Raw genomic sequence first — 19,213 nt, forward strand, 5'->3', positions numbered from 1 at the left:
AACTTGTATTAGGAATGAAAAAGGAGAGATCACTACTGATATGACAGAGATTCAAAGAGTAATCAAAAACTACTTTGAGAAACTCTATGCCACTAAAAATGATTACCTGGAAGAAATGGATAAATTCTTAGACTCTTATAATCTTCCACAATTGAAGGAAGAGGATGTAGCATATCTAAACACCCCCATCACCATTGATGAAATTAAAATGGTAATCAAATGTCTGCCCAAAAACAAAAGCTGAGGCCCAGATGGACTCACTAATGAATTCTTTCAAACTCTCCAAGAGAAACTACTACCAATCCTGGCAAGACTCTTTCATGAAATTGAACAAACGGAAACACTTCCAAATAGCTTTTATGAAGCCAACATCACCCTGATACCTAAACCAGACAGAGATGCTACGAAAAAAGAAAATTAGAGACCAATATCGCTGATGAATGCAGATGCAATGATCCTCAACAAAATCGTGGCAAATAGGATTCAATTCCTCATTAAGAAGATCATCCACTGTGATCAAGTAGGTTTCATCCCAGAAATGCAAAGATGTTTTAACATCCATAAATCTATCAACATAATACACAATATCAACATCAAGAAAAATAAAAACCACATGATCATATCAAAAGATGCAGAGAAAGCATTTGATAAGGTCCAACACCCATTCTTGATCAAAACTCTCAGCAAGATGGGAATGGAAGGAACCTTTCTCATTATAGTTAAGGCCATCTACTGCAAGCCAGTGGCAAACATTATCCTCAATGTAGAAAAAAATAAAAGCCTTCTTTCTATATTCTGGCACAAGACAAGGCTGTCCTCTCTCACAACTCCTATTCAACATAGCACTGGAAGTACTTGGTATAGCGATTAGGTAAGAAAAAGATATCAAGGGAATTCAGATAGGAAAGGAAGAAGTCAAGCTCTCACTGTTTGCAGATGACATGATACTCTACTTAGAAAACCCTAAAGACTTTATCAAAAAGCTTCTAGAAACAATAGACTCATATAGCAAGGTGGCAGGCTACAAAATTAACACACAAAAATCAATGGCCTTTCTATACACCAATACTAATAAAGAAGAAATGGACATTAAGAAAACAACCCCATTCACAATAGTGCCACACAAACTCAAATATCTTGGAATCAACTTGATTAAAAATGTGCAGGACCTATACAAAGAAAACTATAAAACTCTGCTCCAAGAAATAAGAGAGGACACGCAGAAATGGAAACACATACCCTGGAAACACATCATGGCTTGGCAGGATTAACATCATGAAAATGGCAAAAATCCCGAAGGCATTATACAGATTTATTGCTATCCCTTTAAAGATACCCATGACATTCTTCAAAGAAGTGGATCAGGCACTTTTGAAATTCGTTCGGATAAATAAACACCCTAGAATAGCTAAAGTAATCATTGGGAAAAATATTATGGGAGGAATTACTTACCCCAACTTTAAACTTTACTACAAAGCAATAGTTATCAAAACAGCATGGAATTGGATTAAGGACAGGCCCTCAGATCAGTGGAATAGGCTTGAATACTTAGAAAATGTTCCCCAGACATACAATCACCTAATTTTTGATAAAAGAGCAGGAAATCCTAAATGGAGCAGGGAAAGCCTCTTCAACAAGTGGTGTTGACACAACTGAATAGCCACTTGCAAAAAATTGAACTTAGTCCCCCAGCTAACATCATGTATGAAGGCAAAATCCAAATGGATTAAAGACCTCGATATCAGACCCAAACCATAAGATATATAGAACAACACATAGGCAAAACACTCCAGGACATTGAGACTATAGGCATCTTCAAGGATAGTTTCATCTCCAAGAAAGTGAATGCAGAGATTAACAGATGGGAATATATTAAGCTGAGAAGTTTCTGCACCTCAAAGGAAATAGTGCCCAGGATACAAGAGCCACCCACTGAGTGGGAGAAACTGTTCACCGAATACCCATCAGATAAGGGGCTAATCTCCAAAATATACAAGGCACTGACAGAACTTTACAAGAAAAAAACTGCTAATCCCATCAAAAAATGGGGAGAAGAAATGAACAGACACTTTGACAAAGAAAAAATACAAATGGCCAAAAGACACATGAAAAAATGCTCCACATCACTAATCATCAGGGAGATGCTAATCAAAACAACAATGAGATACCACCTCACACCACAGAGAATGGCACACATCACAAAGAATGAGAATAAACAGTGCTGGCAGGGATGTGGAGAGAAAGGAACTCTTATCTACTGCTGGTGGGAATGCCCTCTAGTTCAACTTTTATGGAAAGCGATATGGAGATTTCTCCAAAACCTGGAAATCGAGCTCCCATATGATCAGCTATACCACTCCTAGTAATATACCCTAGGAACACAAAAATCAATACAAAAACCCCTTCCTTACTCCTATATTCATTGCAGCACTATTTACCATAGCAAGACTATGGAAACAACCCGGATGCCCTTCAACAGAGGAATGGCTAAAGAAACTGTGGTACATATACACAATGGAATATTATGCAGCTGTCAGGAGAGATGAAGTCATGAAATTTTCCTATACATGGATGTACACGGAATCTATTATGCTGAGTGAAATAAGTCAGAGAGAGAGAGAAAAATGCAGAATGGTCCTACTCATCTATGGTTTTTAAGAAAAATGAAAGACATTCTTGCAATAATAATTTTCAGACACAAAAGAGAAAAGAGCTGGAAGTTACAGTTCACCTCATGAATCTCACCACAAACAGGAATGAATTTAGTTAGAGAAAAAACTACGTTTTGAACTATCCCAATAATTAGAATGTACGAGGGAAATAGAAAGCCTGTTTAGAGTACAGGCAGGGGTCGGTTGTGGAGGAGGGAGATTTGGGACATTGGTGATGCGAATGTTGCACTGGTGATGGGTGGTGTTCTTTACATGACTAAAACCCAAACCCAATCATGTATGTAATCAAGGTTTTCAAATTAAAAAAAAAAAAGAAAAAAATAATAGGAGATTGAACAGAAATAAAGTGGGTTTTGATTTTTTTTTTTTTAATTTTGTTTTTGTGGCCACACATCAGAATGCTCAGGCTTTCCTCCTGGCTCATTTTCTCATGAATCACTGCTGGCAGGTTCAGGGATGTCAGGGATCGAATCTGGGCCAGCCATGTTTATAAGGCAAGTGCCCTACACACAGTACTATTGCTCCAGCCAAAGATCAAAGTTTGTTTCTGAAAAAACACTTCTTATGTAAACATTTATAGTGTTTTTATAAACAAAGTTGAAATGTAAAATTTATAAAATCAACGATATAGAACACCATTATTTTTTACTCTATGAGAGACTTAAATCATAGAGAATTGTTTTAAGGTTTTAAGAATGTTACAATTTTTTTTCTTTATTAGGTGGTATTTCTTTGTTCCCTAAGATTATCTTCTTTTAGTTAAAATATCACCACATGATTTTTTATTTACTCTGGTATATAAGTATAAAAATTAAATTTATAAGCTCATATTATTATTTTACATAAACATTAGTATTCCCTATCATAAGTATTTCATTGGGACTAGATACAACTAACAGTACTGATCAATACGAATGTTGATTAAATACTAATTAGAAAATATTTTAATATATGAAGATACTAAACTATATAGGAAAATAACTATAAAAATAAAGTTACAATTAGTCCCTAATGTGGCTAATTTCTAAACAATTAATTTGGTTAAAATTTAAATTTTGTTTTTCTTTTGGAGGTTCATACTGGGCAATGCTCAGGGAAATGTTCAAAATAAAATTTGACTAGCAAAGTTTGATAAGCATTCACTGCTTTTTGAAATATTATTTGTGCATTGCTATACACACAAGTCAGTGATTCAGTAGCCTCATTCTTGCCTTTTTACAAATGTAAAGTTATTTCATTTTTAGCATTATTTTAGAGATATTTATGAATCATCCAAACTCAGTAATTTTTAAATCCAGTGATTTAATGCTATTCTTTTTGAGTGAGACACTATTCCAAGTAAAAAAGACTAATTATATTTTTTCAAGAGGGCCACATGTATGGATTTTATTTACTTATATAAAAATTTTATTGCATGTGATATGTAAAAAAATCACAAACTTCAAAGTTTTAAATATATACATAATAATTTACTTCAGCATTATATTGATTGCAATTACTATTTGAGATGTCAAAGCAACATCAAATAAAATATTTTTGTTAAAAGTGGCATAGTTTCATAACTTCTATTACTTGAAGATAATTTTATTTGGAAGGCATTTAACAAATAATTAATAAAACTATATTCATATAATTAGTATAATTTTCAACTGCAACCTATAATTATAAATGTGCCATTATAATTTATAGTTATTTATGCACTATTACTACAAAAAGCTATCAGTTTTAATAAGATGCCCACAAAATAATGAAATGTTTCAAGGTGAAGTAAAAATAGAGTACATCTTATATCGTCATATAAAAATTAACTTTTAATTAAATTACTTATTTAACTAGTTTAGTTATATTTTAGGTCTCTTCCAAACATTAGGTGTTAATAATATTAAATATGGTTATCTTATGAGAACTTACATTATGAGGCTAATATTTTTTTATGTTTCCTCCTTTCATTTTTCTCAACTTTGTAAAATTTTATAGAAAGCGATATTTGAGGAGGATTATAAAATTTATCATTTATTCATTGCTCAATGCATTGTTTGTTCTCATCCAGACAAATTTAAAAATGTATAAATTTGAACCATATGAATTCTGGATATCACATCAGAATAAAATATAATGACAATCCCATTAAGTAACAATTCATTGAAAGCAAATTCATAGGTATTTTGAAAGAAAGAGACAAAGGATAGAAAGAAAATAGGAATAATGTTTTTAGCTGGCAAGATCATGAACAGACTTAGGTTAAGTATTTCCACAAGATATTCAATGTATTTATTTAGGGGCCAAAGAAATTGAACAGAAGGTAGCATGCTTGTCTTGCATGAAGCTGTCACTGGTTCAGTCTCTATAGCACACATAATTTCCTTAGTCCCTGAGTACCATCACCCCTGGGCACAGAGCAAAGAATGACCATAAGGATGCCTTATATTGCTAAATATCCCACCCCACTCCCAAGGAAATTAAATGCATTCCTTAACTTTTTATACATATTGTACAGTTAAATTTTATTATCTTATTTTGTTTAATGACAAGAAAAGATAAATATTTGTAAGTAAAAATATGTATCATCAATATTTGATTATTTTTGTGAAATAGTCTAATTTTAATATATGCTCCAAAGTTGATTTTCCTAGTAAGTTAACAGTAGATAAACTTTTGACCTCTGAATTTCAGTGATTTCTCTGCTTATCAGAAATGACATTATAGTATTAAGTTTACTTTTCTATGTTTTTTTAAATATAGCATAAATAACACTGTTGTTCCTTAGTATCTTTGTATATTCCTTATTTCAAAACTTTTCCAGAAATCTCAATATATCCATATAGAAAATTCATTATGGAGCATTCTTGAAGTTGACAAAATAGCACACAGTGATAGGCAATTATGATTAAATAGTTCTGAGAATATAGTATCCTGAAACCCAATCTTTTCTACAGGCCTTGAATGATACATTTAGTAAGGGAAATGATGGGAAGCAAAAGGAAGTTCCTAATTAAATAGCATATAAGGAAAAATAAGAAATAAAAAAGCAATTCATAAAGCCAAATCTTTTGTGGGACCTTTAAAATAATATTTGCTGACTGATGAAAGACAATTAAGAATTTATACCTTGCAAATAGAAAGGAATGCTTGGTTTTATTTTTATTGCTGCAAGAAATACTGATGGGATGTGTGTGGTCTATTGAGTATCTACATCTATTCATAATAGTCTATTGAACAAGTCAAAAATGCTGTTACTGATTATTTATAGAACAGAGAGGGAAGAGACCAATTGCCACTTGACTTAGATTGTTAGAAGCTGGCAGTTTAGTGTTAGAGTATAAAATAATGACTAGGAATATTATCTAGAATAGGTGTATGTAAAAAAATTTGTAGAATTGGTGCTGTTTAAACATTTGCTTATGGTCAAAATGAAAGAAATTTAACCGTTCACATTGTTCCAGAGAGAGGAAATCATATCTTTTATACAAAACATCCTACTTAGAGAAAAAATTATATTCCTGGTCTCACTCAAGCTCTTATTTTCTTTCTTCCCACATTAACTATTTTATTCTTTTGTTTCTTTTTAATTGTTTTGTTATTTTGAGGAAGGTGGGTTATACCTGGCTGCGCTTAAGGGCTACTCCTGGCTCTGGTATTCAGAAATCGATCTTGGCAGGCTCCAAGGACCATATGGGATGCCAGAATTGAATCGGGTAGGTCCAGCCTGGCTAAGTGCAAGGCAAACGACCCACCTGCTTTGCTATCACTCAGATCCCTGTTTGTTTTGTTTTGTTTTTTAACCACAAAGAGTGGTGCTTAGGAATGACTCCTGGTGAGCTCAGGATAGCTACTTTTTAAATATTGTTTGTGGCCACACCCAGAATGCTCAGGATTAATCCTGAAGATCAAACAGTGTATCCAGGTGCAAGGCAAGCAAATTGCCCATTTTACATTTGTTCCAGCTCCTATTTTGTTTCTTTGTTTTCTTCCAGACAAAATCATTCTAGTTAAATGCAATTGTTGGTATTTTACTTTTTCTCTCCTCTGTTTTAACAATTCTTTATCAATATATAAATCCTATAGTAAACAACTTTGAATGTAGATACATTACTACCTATGGGTATATTTCCATAATTCTGTTATCACTGTCAAAGTTTTCTATTAACAATTTCTCTTGAGCTAAGCTAGAGGATTTCTTTTTTTTACTTTACAACTTTTCAAAATCTCTTATAATATTGAAAATACTTCTTTTTCTGGGAATTAAACTGTACGATACAACATGAATCTTAATTAGAATTTTCTCTGATTATTTCCTTAAATTTCTGACAAGTCATAATCCAATTGGATCACACAGCCTTATTTTATCTAATTTTATTTTTTTGCATGAAAACTCAAACTACTTGGGGCCAAAAATTGATAGAGTGGGTAGAGTGCTTGCTTATCTTGCACACATGTCGATCCATGACATCCTGTCTGTTCTCCTCAGCCTACCAAGAGTGATTCCTGAGTGTAGAACTTGGAGTAAGCCCTCAGAGTATTGCCAGGTGTAGCCCAGTAAAAACAAACAAAAAAGACTTATAATTTATGAAGCTGGTAATTAAGAGCAAGATATTGCCCAGGGTCACTCCAGTACCCCTCTTCGACCTTCAGTGTTCTACAACATGTAATGTTTAAAAACTCCACCTTTATGTCTGGATTTAAAGAAACTTTGTTTTATAACAAAGGTGACAATGCTCAATGAGTTGATTTAGACAATCTTCATAGTCTTCTGTAGCTTTTCAGGTAATGTCTAGTAATTTTTCAGCATAGTGAATGTGGTCGTGGATACGATCCAAGAGTCAGGACTCTTCAAATCTCCATCACTTCACCATATGCTGCAGGATGATACCAGACAACCTTGCCTTGACTTTCACTCAGCTCTTCTGTGACCATTTCTCTAAGTCCAATCCAACTGACCCCATGAAATTTCTATAATGAAAATAATTGTACTTTTTTTCTTTTTGCTGACACTAATACTATTTTTGTAGTAAAACCTTAAGATTCTCTTCAATCAGTATCCATTTATATGACTTTCAAAAATCTTATTTGAAAGAAATAGCAAGTGAAACAATAAAGAAAATAAAAATTTAAATTAATACTATTTGAACTTCTGAATTTTTCTTTTGTATTCCCCATTTTCCTCAAAGCCAGAACCTTTGGATACTTCTAACATAAATTCAAAGTGGTATTTTAAAATGTATTTTTGAAGTCAATGATGTTTTATTTAATTATTTAAGATTATATTCCTTCTGCTGTATCATCTAGCTTCTCCAAAGTTTTTTTCATGTTTTTAACTATATAATATGTACACATTCATTTAACATAGACAAACAGATTTTTTTATTTTTGGTTTTTGGGTCACATCCTGCAGCGCTCAGGGTTACTCCTGACTCTATGCTCAGAAATCGCTCCTGGCAGATTTGGGGACCATATGGGATGCCAGGATTCGAACCGCTGTCCTTCTGCGTGCAAGGCAAATGCCTTACCTCCATGCTATCTCTCCGGCCCCAACAAAAAGAATTTCTAATCTTCCCTTAAAGCTTCTGTTAGTTAAGGACAAAGATTTTTGGAATAACCCCAAGTTACCCTTTTTTTTTAATTTCTCTCCAATATTGGTGTCTTTTATTTATCCCCTCTTTGCTGCCTTAATTTTCTTTTTTTATGTTATGATATATTTTCTTTTTTTTATTTAAACACCTTGATTACATACATGATTGTGTTTGGGTTTCAGTCATATAAAGAACACCACCCATCACCAGTGCAACATTCCCATCACCAATGTCCCAAGTCTCCCTCCTCCCCACCCAACCCCCGCCTGTACTCTAAACAGGCTCTCAATTTCCCTCATACATTCTCATTATTAGGACAGTTCAAAATGTAGTTACCCTTTTTTCACATCTATCCACTTTTAGTATTTTCCCTTGTATGGTAAGAGTTTACATTATCTTGAAAGTATTTTTTATATACAGTTCTATCGTATTATGGTCTAAACTACGACATATTTACCTAGTTCACCATAAAAATTCCTTTACTACTTTCTTAATTTCATATTATCTGTTTCCAGACCCACAGCTAAAGTGTTTCCTTTATACATGATTCTTGCTTGTATCATGCTATCTCCCTACTGAAAGTACCTTGACAGATCTCCATATTGTATAGCTTACCTCCCCTTATATATTTTGTTTAAGCTGCACAAAAAGTGCTGTAGCTTGCACTCAAGGCCACTGTCCTCTTTACCATCATTCCAAGTCCTCCTAGCCCCAACCCCAGAGGGAAGATTTTGCTCTATTTTGGGAAGCACTGCTTTAGACTTACAGGGATAATGTAGGATAAATCAAATCCCTATCCAAAGGATATACTAATTACTAGAAACAGTGATGTAAACTAAACTAGTCACTGTTTCTAGTAATTAGTATGTTCTTTGGATAGAGATTTGATTCTACCACAGAAACCAGTTTTGTTTTTGGTTATTTGAATAAAAAGCGATCACAAATGGTGTAAGTCTCTTGGGATGTAGAAATTCCTATGAATTCCTTATGAATCTCTTGTTTCTTTACCTGTGTTACTCAAGCTTTTACCAACATTAATTCAGGGCTGTATTTTGAAGGCTTTAGATTAAATGCATATGATATTTTAAATATGGGGTATCTGGCCTTTAGAATTTTTATTTTTGCATTGTTCAAAGGCACTATATATGTGTGATCATTTCCTACAGTGGTAAAGTGATGATATTTTTAAGACAACGACTCTGAGCATTTAATTGAGAACTTTTTACTATGTGTCTCCTTATGTTTATAAGTAATCTAAATATGGCCAGTAACCATGTATGCATACAATTAAAGAAACATTTGCCAATTTTTTTCCCAAGAAGGTGGTTGCTGATCCCTGCTGTGTTTTGGGCACAGAAGAGCCAGTATAAAGACTGCTGCCTTGCTTTCTGTTTGCTTTTTTTACATAAGACAGCCAAGAAGACGCCATTGAACACAATATCCAAGGCCCAAACCCATAAGGGCCCAACCCAATAAGGTGGAGCCAGAGGCGCATGGCCGCACAGCTTCATTCCAGGGCAGCACACTTCTTTGAACCCCAGTACAGCACATAGTAAAAATCATAGTGAACAATTGCTGCAATGGGGAAACAATGAGTGACAACACCACACATAGAGAATGAAGATGACCTGAAAAGCCTCTCAGATAAGGAGTTTAGAGTATTAACATGGAGGATGATCAAAGAACTCTAAGCAAGCATAGATAGAGCTGAATTAATGACAGAACTCAGAAAACTCCAAAATCAAACAACAGGTCTGAAAAACTCAGTAGAAGAAATGAAAACCTCTATGAAACGTCTTTGCAAAGGAGTAACAGCAGCTGAGGACAAGGTCAATGAGCCATAGGAAGAGATGCAGAACAACTCCATACAGCAGAAGAGATTAGAAAAGAACCTTAAAGCAAATAATCAGACAATGAATAAACTACTCAATAAATGTGAAAAAATGAAAATAGAAGTACTTGATAAACTCAACAGAAAGAACACAAAAATCATTGGAGTCTCAGAGACTCAGGAAGAGAATATTAAGAAGAATTGGAGAAAGTGTGAGAAGAAGAGGAAGAAGAGGAAGAAGGGGAAGAAGAATAAAAAAAGAAAAAGGAAGAAGAGAAAAAGAAGAGGAGGAGAAAGAAAAAGGAAGAAGTAAGTGGAAAGAGAGGAAGAGGAGGAAGAAGAATAAGAGAAAGAAGAAAAAGAGAAGGAAAAAAAGGAAAATGGATTTATTTTTTATTTCTTTTCTTATAGTTGTATCTTTGTTTAAGCACCGTGATTATAAACATGTATGTGGTTGGGTTTCAGTTAAGAAAATAGAAGTGATAAGGAATACATGGAAATATTGAAACTATAAATAAATTTTCAATGATCTAAACAATTTATACATGAATGGCCATTATATATGGCAAATAATTCTATCAAAATTGATTTCAAGGTTTTCTTTTATATTTTTACAATTCCCAAAGGATAAAATAATTATAGGTTATTTAGTTAGTTTCTTTGTCAGATTTCAAATATCCATGCATTGATAAGTTATCAAAGAATTCTCACTTAGAAATCTAGTCTATGTATAACTTTTTAATAAATGGCATGGAGTTATTAAATTTCTGGACTTGTTAGAAAGTCATGGGATAAGAAGAATATATGTGCCTGCAATTCAATTATGAAGATAAAGCTCTCAATACTTTTTTGTTTATACCATGAATAGAAAAGTTAACCTCCATGCTTTTCTAAGACATTTGTTTTAAAAGATGTTTCTAATTATAGTTTAAATTGTTAATTTTCCTAAATTTAACTTTTGAAAATATGTAAATATATATTTAAAAATGTCTTAATTGAAAGAATTATAAGTGAATTTTTAATATAAATCTTTGTATTTAATGCATTTATTTCCAGTATTTTATTCATAAATTCAATCACATCTATAAAATAGGTTTGAATAGGTAATGGAAAAATGTATCCCTAGATCATCTCACAGTAATAAAATTGTCAGATTCAATTCTCAGTAAAAAATATGACGATAGCTTTGAATGTTTATGAAATGAATTTCCGAAGTCTAATTTAGCCATTCATTAAGCCGTTTTATCCTTTGTATCAATACTTTTGAAAAAAAATTAAAATAGTATGAAGCTTTATTACATTGTTCTAAATCAAGTAAATATTAAAGGGTAAATATTAAATTTTTCAATGTGGACTTGAATCTATAAAATCAAATTATATATTTTATAATTAGCATCATGAGTACTGGGAATATAATATTTACATTGTACCAATCAATGAAAATTTTCATCATTATTTTAATTATCAGATTTGTATTATTAAGGATCTTGATGATTTAACATTTTCAATAACTGTAATCGCTCCTGGAAGCATTTTTATAAACACTTATTATGATAACTTATTTCATATTTTAAGTTTGTCCATCGTATATCTCATGTTTAGTTAAAATAAAATCTTCCAAAAGTCACTTTAATGTTTTTTCTTCTCTCTTTCCTCCCTTCTGTTCATCATGTCTCTTTTTACTGTTTTTAAGGCTTACTTGGGTGGTATTTACAAAATCTGGAAGTTGAAAACCAGGGCAAACAAGTTAGAGGACTAAAGTGGAAAGTGGAGGCAAGACAAATAGATTTTATATATCTGTTGGCAAGTCATAGTCAGTATTTGAATACTTAATAATTAACAATTATTTGTAATTATAAATACTATCATGACATTCATTTTTCTCTAAATTTAGATTTTCCTACATTTTATATTTGAAAAATATTAGGAAACTGGGTCCAGAGCAAAAGTACAGAGAATAAGGCATTTCTCTTGCCTATGGTCAACTGGAGTTTGATCACGGGTATTATATATGGTAACACAAGCATGCCAAGAGTAATTTCTGAGGACAAAGTCAGGAATAATCACTGAACACGACCAGGTGTGGTCCATTAAAGCAAACAGAACCAACCAAAATAAAAAAAGATTAGGAAACTAAGTCTTAAGCATGTAATATTCCCATCATTACATGATGAAGCACAGTCAGATATAGATTCAAAAGATATTTAATTTCCATATCCAAATGCTTAGTTATACTAGATGCTTCCAGTCTACCACAATAATATTTTGCACACAAATTTATAGAGAAGAGTGAGAATTATTAGTTCTAATGTCTCTCTACCTGAATTCATGAGCTAAAATAAAAACTATGGTAATATTTTAATGTTTATCTAATTACTGTGACATTCACAGTTACAAAGTTGTTAATGGTTCATTTGCAGTTGTATGGTGTTTCAATATCCATCTGCATTATCTAGTCTTATGGGCTGCATAATATGTTCTCCAATCACTCATGATATTGAGGATAGCCTTGACTGAAAATAAATTTTATAAATTATAAGTACACTACTCAGCTTTCTTTACATAGAGGATGTATGTTCAGTGTTGGACAGATGTTCAATTTTTGAGAAAAGCTATAAACATAGATTTTTAAAAGGGAACCACTGATCTAAAAAATTGGTACTTAATCAATTTGTAAATGTTCATTATTCCAAACAAAACAAAGAAATCTTTGGGGTTTCCAGCCTAGGCTTAGAGACAAATCTAGAAGAAATGAATTTTGAACACAGAAGCAACCAACCAAGAAATGGTGTTGAATGAATTCCTCTAAACTAGAAAGCAGACATGGCACTTGACATATATAAGTAGTGAATTCATGATCTGTAGTAGGATTGAGAGATTTATTTTCAAAGAATTTTATTTCCATTTTAAGCCTATTTTTCTCAAGAGCCATGTGGGCTTGAAATTGACTTTAATTGGCAGACACAAATATGAACCTGTCTTCATGGGGTATAAATATTTTAATTTTTATATGACCCTTAGAACCTTTGCCTTAATTTGAGAGTGAAGACTTTACTTAATTATATATTTTGATGAAGTATTTAAAATATTTTTACTAGGCACTGTGAATTTTAGCAATGTTAATGATAATTTCATGCATAAAACATTCCAGAAGCACAACCGCCACCAATGTCTGCTTCTCTCCATCATTGCCCCAGTGTTCCTTTTGCACATCAGACACGCCCACACATTCCACTGCCATAATTTTTCAGCTTCTGTTGTTTTCCTTCCAGATTCTTTATTTTCTTTATATTATATCTCAAATATGAGGGACACCATTCTGCACCCATTCTTTCCCTTCTGACTAAATTAACTCAGCATATATTTTAATGGATATTTTAATGGAGCCTTTGTCATTTATGATTTTAGCCAGAAAAACTTCTGGTACTGTTCTGTTCTGCACAGTTCAGAGCTAAGTTAGTCATAGGAAGAATGACATATGGTGTCAGAGACTGAACTCAGGGTGTCACACTTGCTAAATACATGTGCTATTCCTGAAACTATCTTGCCAGATAAAACTCCAAAGAATGCTATACCACTCTCGTGTACTAACAAATAAAATACATTACCTTTTCTTTATTAACATATAAAATTTTATCCTGTGAAGGATACTTGGTACAGATAGTACTCTTGCTTTCACAGAATTCTAAAGAGTATATGTCTTTAGTATCCAAGCTTAAACACAGTGTCAATCTCAATAAAAATATACAGTGGAGATGAGGTAAGTTTGGTGAGGGGAAAATATTACACTTTGGTTCCAAATATCTCCATTGGGTCCAGGGAGATAACACAGGAGTTCAGGCATATGCCTCTTATGCAGTCAGCTCCAGCTCCATCCCTCACAACACATTCTCCCTTGGACATTGTTTAATGTGACACTCACTAGTGGTCCCTGTGCACTTATTAAAATGGAGAAGCTAGAGAAAAGTAAAAGCAGCAGAGTACAGAAATTCAAGTGTTCCTGAGATTGTTGAAGATAAGGCCCCCATGAATCATTCTATGAACCAGCATTTTGGGCTGTACCAGGTTGTGTTCAGTGATTCCTCATGACTGCAGAGAGGAATTACTCCAGGAGGCTTGGGGAACCATCAAAGATGGCAGTGATTGAATCTGGATCGGCCATATGCACTATACTAATTCCTCCAGTTCCAATGATTCAGCAGTAATTATAGTAGATGAAAGATCTCTATATTGAAGACATTTTAGGTAGCAACAAATGATTGATATTTTGAGGTTTTTGAATAAAAATATGTGTAAAGTAGGTGATAAGCATCAATGGATTTTTATTCATTTCTTTTTTTCCACTTTTTTATTTAAACAACTTTATTACATACATGATTGTGTTAGGGTTTCAGTTATGTAAAGAACACCACCCATCACCAGTGCAACATTCCCATTACCAATGTCCTAAATCTCCCTCCTCCCCACTAACCCCCGTCTGTACTCTAGACAGGCTTTCTATTTCCCTCGTACATTCTCATTATTAGGATAGTTCAAAACATAGTAATTTCTCTAACAAAACGCATCCCTGTTTGTGGTGAGCTTCATGAGGTGAGCTATTACTTCCACCTCTTTTCCTTTCCTGTCTGAAAGTTGTTATTGAAAGAATGTCTTTCATTTTTCTTAAGACCATAGATTAGTGAGACCATTCTGTGTATTTCTCTCTCTCTCTAACTTATTTCACTCAGCAAAATAGATTCCGTGTACATCCATATATATGAAAATTTCATGACTTCATCTCTCCTGACAGCTGCATAATATTCCATTGTGTATATGTACCACAGTTTCTTTAGCCATTCGTCTGTTGGAGGGTCTCTTGGCTGTTTCCAGAGTCTTGCTATGGTAAATAGTGCTGCAATGAACATAGGTGTAAGGAATGGATTTTTATATTGTATTTTTGTGTTCCTAGCGTATATTCCTAGGAATGATATAGCTGGGTAGTATGGGAGCTTGATATCCACTTTTTGGAGGAATCTCCATATTGCTTTATATAAAGGTTGAACAGACGGTATTCCCACCAGCAGTGGATAAGAGTTCCTTTCTCTCCACATCCCCGCCAACACTGCTTGTTCTCAATCTTTGTGATGTGTGCCAATCTCTGGAGTGTGAGGTGGTACCTCATAGTTGTTTTGATTTGCATCTCCCTGATGATTAGTGATGTGGAGCATTTTTTCTTTTTTTTTGAATAAAACAGGTCTGAAATTTATTTGTAACAATAAACACCCATGAATAGCAAAAGCAGATGGGAGGCATCACTTCCACAATTTTATTTATTTATTTATTTATTTATTTATTTATTTATTTATTTATTATTTATTTATTCATTTATGTATTTATTTATTTATCATGTATTTTGTCTTTTGGATCACATCTGGCAGTGCTCAGGTGTTACTCCTGGCTCTACACACAGGAATCACTCCTGGCAGGCTTCGGGGACCATATGGGAAGCCGAAATTCAAACCACCATCCTCTAACATGCAAGGCAAATGCCCTGCCTCTATGCTATCTCTCTGGCCCACTTCCACAATTTTAAATTGTAATATAAAGGAATAGTCATTAAAAGTATCATATAGGAATAAAGACAGACATACTATGAGATCAGTGGGATAAACTTGAGTATTTAGAGAATGTTCCCCTGATATATAGTCAATTAACCTTTGATAATTGGGCAAAAATCTTAAAATGGAGCATGAAAGCCTCTTCAACAAGTGGTGTTGGGACAACTGGTGATCTACATGCAAAAAGTGAACTTGGACCTCCATATAGTACCATGCACAGCTGAAAAGGTTACACTGGTGAGGAGGAGAGTGTTCTTTTCTATAACTGACACCTATATTTGGAATCATGGTACTTAAACAAACATATTATTAAAAAATAATACCATAATCAAAGGTCAAATCCAAATTAATTAAGATCCTTGATATAAGACTTGGAATAATAAGATATATAAAATAACACTTAGGTAAAACTCTCCATGACATTGAGACTAAAGGCATCTATCTCAAGGAGAAAACATCACTGTCTAAACAAATGGAAACAGAAGGGAAACAGAGCAATAGCACATAGCACAGCAGAGAACATTTGCCTTCCATGTGGCCAACCCAGTTTGGACCCTGGTTCTATTCTTTTTTTTTTATGTAAACACCTTGATTACATACATGATTGTGTTTGGGTTTCAGTCATGTAAAGAACGCCACCCATCACCGGTGCAACATTCCCACCACCAATGTCCCAAGTCTCCCTCCTCCCCACCTAACCCCTGCCTGTACTCTAAACAGGCTCTCCATTTCCCTCATACATTCTCATTATTAGGAAAGTTCAGAATGTAGTTATTTCTCTAGTTAAACTCATCACTCTTTGTGGTGAGCTTCCTGTGGTAAGCTGGAACTTCCAGCTCTTTTCTCTTTTGTGTCTAAAAATTATTATTGCAAGAATGTCTTTCATTTTTCTTAAAACCCATAGATGAGTGAGACCATTCTGTGTTTTTCTCTCTCTCTCTCTGGCTTATTTCACTCAGCATAATAGATTCCGTGTACATCCATGTATAGGAAAATTTCATGACTTCATCTCTCCTGACAGCTGCATAATATTCCATTGTGTATATGTACCACAGTTTCTTTAGCCATTCATCTGTTGAAGGGCATCTTGGTTGTTTCCAGAGTCTTGCTATGGTAAATAGTGCTGCAATGAATATGGGTGTAAGGAAGGGGTTTTTGTACTGTATTTTTGTGTTCTTAGGGTATATTCCTAGGAGTGGTATAGCTGGATCATATGGGAGCTCGATTTCCAGTTTTTGGAGGAATCTCCATATCGCTTTCCATAAAGGTTGAACTAGACGGCATTCCCACCAGCAGTGGATAAGAGTTCCTTTCTCTCCACATCCCCGCCAACACTGTTTATTCTCATTCTTTGTGATGTGTGCCATTCTCTGTGGTGTGAGGTGGTATCTCATCGTTGTTTTGATTTGCATCTCCCTGATGATTAGTGATGTGGAGCATTTTTTCATGTGTCTTTTGGTCATTTGTATTTCTTCTTTGTCAAAGTGTCTGTCCATTTCTTCTCCCCATTTTTTGATGGGATTAAATGTTTTATTCTTGTAAACTTCTGTCAGTGCCTTGTATATTTTGGAGATTATCCACTTATCTGATGGGTATTGGGTGAATAGTTTCTCCCACTTGTATCCTGGGTGCTACTTCTTTTGAGGTGCAGAAGCTTCTCAGTTTAATATATTCCCATCTGTTAATTTCTGCTTTCACTTGCTTGGAGAGTGCAGTTTCCTCTTTGAAGATGCCTATAGTCTCAATGTCCTGGAGTGTTTTATCTATATGTTGCCTATGTATCTTATGATTTCAGGTCTGATATCGAGGTCTTTTATCCATTTGGATTTAACCTTCGTACATGATGTTAGCTGGGGGTCTAAGCTCAATTTTTTGCAAGTGGCTAGCCAGTTATGCCAACACCACTTGTTGAAGAGGCTTTCTTTGCTCCATTTAGGATTTCTTGCTCCTTTATCAAAAATTAGGTGTTTGTATGTCTGGGGAACATTCTATGAGTATTCAAGCCTATTCCCCTGATCTGAGTGCCTGTCTTTATTCCAATACCATACTGTTTTGATAACTATTTCTTTGTAGTACAGTTTAAAGTTGGGGAAAGAAATTCCTAGCATATTCTTTTTCGCAATGATTGCTTTAGCTATTCTAGGGTGTTTATTGTTCCAAATGAATTTCAAAAGTGCCTGATACACTTCTTTGAAGAATGTCATGGATATCTTTAGGGGGATCACATTAAATCTGTATAATGCTTTTGGGATAATTGCCATTTTAATAATGTTAATCCCGCCAATCCATGAGCAGGGTATGTGCTTCCATTTCCGCATGTCCTCTCTTATTTCTTGCAGCAGACTTTTATAGTTTTCTTTGTATAGGTCCTGCACATTTTTAGTCAAATTGATTCCAAGATATTTGAGTCTGTGTGGCATTATTGTGAATGGGTTTTTTTTCTTAAATTCCATTTTTTTTTCTTATTACTATTGATCTATAGAAAGGACATTGATGTTTGTGTGTTAATTTTGTAGCCTGCCACTTGCTATATGAATCTATTGTTTCTAGAAGCTTTTTCGTAGAGACTTTAGGTTTTCTAGGTAGAGTATCATGTCATCTGCAAAGAGCGAGAGCTTGACTTCTACTTTTACTATCTGGATTCCCTTGATATCTTTTCCTTACCTAATCCCTAAAGCAAGTACTTCCAGTGCTATTTTGAATAGGAGAGGTGAGAGAGGACAGCCTTGTCTTGTGCCAGAATTTAGAGGGAAGGCTTTTAGTTTTTCTCCATTGAGGACAATATTTGCTTCTGGTTTGTGGTAGATGGCCTTAACTCTATTCAGAAAGGATCCTTCCATTCCCATCTTACTGAGTTTTGGTCAAGAATGGGTGTTGGACCTTATCAAATGCTTTCTCTATGTCTATTGATATGATCGTGTGATTTCTATTTTTCTTGTTGTTCATATTGTGTATTATCTTGATAGATTAACAAATGCTAAACCAGCCTTGCATTCCTGGGATGAAACCTACTTGATCGTAGTGGATGATCTTCTTAATGAGGCATTGAATCATATTTGCCAGTATTTTATTGAGGATCTTTGCATCTGTATTCATCAGCGATATTCGTCTGTAATTTTCTTTTTTGGTAGCATCTCTGTCTGGTTTAGATATCAAGGTGATGTTGGCTTCATAAAAGCTATTTGGAGGTATCTCTGTTTTTTTTATTTCATGAAAGAGTCTTGCCAAGATTGGTAGAAGTTCCTCTTGAAATATTCTGAAAGAATTCATTAGTTAGTGCATCTGGGCCTAGACTTCTGTTTTTGGGCAGATGTTTGATTACTGTCTTAATTTCCTCAATAGTGATGGGTGTGTTTAGATATGCTACATCCTCTTCATTCAACCGTGGAAGATTATAAGAGTAGAAAAATGTATCCATTTCTTCCAGGTTTTCATTTTTAGTGGCATAGAGTTTCTCAAAGTAGTTCCTGATTACCCTTTGGATCTCTACCATATCAGTAGTGATCTCTCCTTTTTCATTCCTAATACAAGTTATCAAGTTTC

This window comes from Suncus etruscus, chromosome 14 (genome assembly GCF_024139225.1).
Source record: "Suncus etruscus isolate mSunEtr1 chromosome 14, mSunEtr1.pri.cur, whole genome shotgun sequence".
In the NCBI taxonomy this organism is placed as follows: domain Eukaryota; kingdom Metazoa; phylum Chordata; class Mammalia; order Eulipotyphla; family Soricidae; genus Suncus; species Suncus etruscus.